Here is a 2,543-nt window from a genome sequence, read left to right as displayed (position 1 = left end):
AAGTAGTAGTATATATATATATATAGTGTGTGTGTGTGTGTGTGTGTGTGTGTGTGTGTGTGTGTGTGTGTGTGTGTGTGTGTGTGTGTGTGTGTGTGTGTGCATCACGCACTTACCGCATATTTGTCCTTGTAAAAGAGCGAACTCGTCGACATAGTGCCTCGACCGATGCTCACGATACTCGCTTCAAATCGAAGGTCACGTCGTCTTTCTCATCGTCATTATCGTCCACACCTTTTTCTTTCCAATCCGGAAATACTCGTCGCACTCACATTTGAGGGATACCTAGTCCCTATCGTTGCACAAAGCTGACAGGATAAAAAAAACATAAGATTTAACGTTTGGTTTAACGTCGTGTTGCGTTTAATACTTTTATTTCTTTGAATTTTATACGTATTTTATGTATTCGAGTAATACATGAAATTTAACAAATTCTAAAGATACTTTAACTTTCTTGTTTCTCTCTTCTTCGTATTTTTTGATATGATAAGTATATCTCAGAAGAGAAAAAATTCAAACGTTAAAATTCACATGTTAAAATTCAAAAATATATTCTCTGCATTACAATTGTTATCTTCGTTATCAATTACGAAATTAATTTAATTTAAAAAAATATATATATGTATATAATAATGTAAATAACGGTATAATATATATTAATAATAAAAAGGAATAATATATAATAATAATAAAAAGGAACACGTTGTATCATATTTTCTCAATTCATAAATATTATCTATTTCATTCTTATCTTTATTTTATAACTTAAAATCTGTATTCCCGTGCAAATATATATATCTTGTGAAAACAGACATTTTCTTGAGAGTATCTTTTCTTTCAAAGCGCGCGATAAATCCGTTCTGTATTCCTTTGCAGTTTCCTAATTCCTATAAATTAATTGCTTTCTAATATCGCTTTTAATTCACACTATTTTGCGTATTATACAACTTACATTTGCTCTCTTATCATATTTCTATCTTCGTGAGAAGATTTTGTCCGTATTACGCGAAAAAACGTGCGTACATACGTTGTATTGAGAAGCCGCGCGACTGCACCGTGTCGCGTCGCACCGAGTCGTGTCGCACGATCGATCGATCGATCACGATACGGGGATCAGGGCGCGCCTTTTTATGTTCTCTTACGTGTCACTCGCGCGCGCCCACGCATGCATATACGCACGCACGCACGCACGCACGCCCGCACGCATGCATGCACGATACGAAAAAGAGCGGACGCGCGCGGCGGATGGCAAATCGCACCTGAATCGAGCCTGCAGGAGAAAGAAACTGTTGTACTCGCGTCCGCGTGTCCAGTTAGTTTGCGGTAGAAGAATGGCTCCCCACCGGATTTCTTCTCCCCGTGCCCCCTCCTCAACGAATGACCTACAATCTGTAAACTCTGACTTAAACCGCTTTGTTTCTATCCCTACCGATATGTGCGCGCACGCACACGCATTTATTTATTTATAAATATATCAAATAATTTTCGAATTAGGCTCTAATGAATAAATCAGACAAATAATAAAATAATAGCCTTTCAAAGCTAACATAAACTGTTAACGTGTTATGTATAAATATTCTTTATTAAAATAGACAAATTATATAGACGTTTTGATTCTCTTGAGTATAATAAAAATTTCCTATTTGATCAAAACAATAGGAGTTAAAATTTTTTCCTCACCAGAGTGAAGAAAGGACTGGTCAAATTTCAATTTTTAATTTTCAATCTCAATGCATAGTGATTCTGGTCTTATATCAATTTTATCTGCATATTTGGCAATCTTTAGGAATTAATATCTCGTTAACTATTGTAAAAATAAACAGTATAGTTCAACTTTCAACTCAGTTTTTTATCAGGAATATATGATTAGAAGGTGCTTTTTAAGATACACCTTGTATACATAAACGTGTTTTTGATGTGTGCTGATTTATTGCGAAATTTTCTTTTCTTATCGCTATGGATCTTCTCAAGTAGTCTTCTCTAACTAGTTCACATTAGGCATGTTCGTTTTAACTTTTGCATCGGTTCATCTTTTTTTCCTTTTCTTTTCAAAAGAAAGAAGAGGAAGAAAGATGAATCAATGCAAAAGTTCAGCTAAAAAGAATGGATTTATTTATAATACAATTATAATACAATTATAATACAATTCGTTACACGTTCTTTTGCGGCGAGAAGGATGAAATAGATACACGAAATATATTGCGATACTAAGAAATAAACTTGTAAAATAAGTGATTAAACTATTACATCGTAAAGAAAATAACAACTTTTAAAATATTTTTTCTGTAAGTTTATGTAGATAGATAAATCGCAGAGAGCAAAATGCAGATTGGCAAGTTGCCAATCGAGTCACATCGATTAAGAGATATGAGAATAAGGGATTTCGCACAATAAAAGGAACAAGGAATAGAGAATAAGAATTTCACTACTACTAGAAATAACATAGTATTATTAGTAAGTAACTAACAACTTACTTAGTATAGGTTAGGTAATTACTTAATTTACTTCTTCGTTCTTTCGTTTCGTTTTCGTTTTTCGTTTTT

Source organism: Atta cephalotes (assembly GCF_000143395.1).
Source record: "Atta cephalotes unplaced genomic scaffold scaffold00001, whole genome shotgun sequence".
NCBI lineage: Eukaryota > Metazoa > Arthropoda > Insecta > Hymenoptera > Formicidae > Atta > Atta cephalotes.
Note: the sequence above shows the minus strand (reverse complement) of the source record.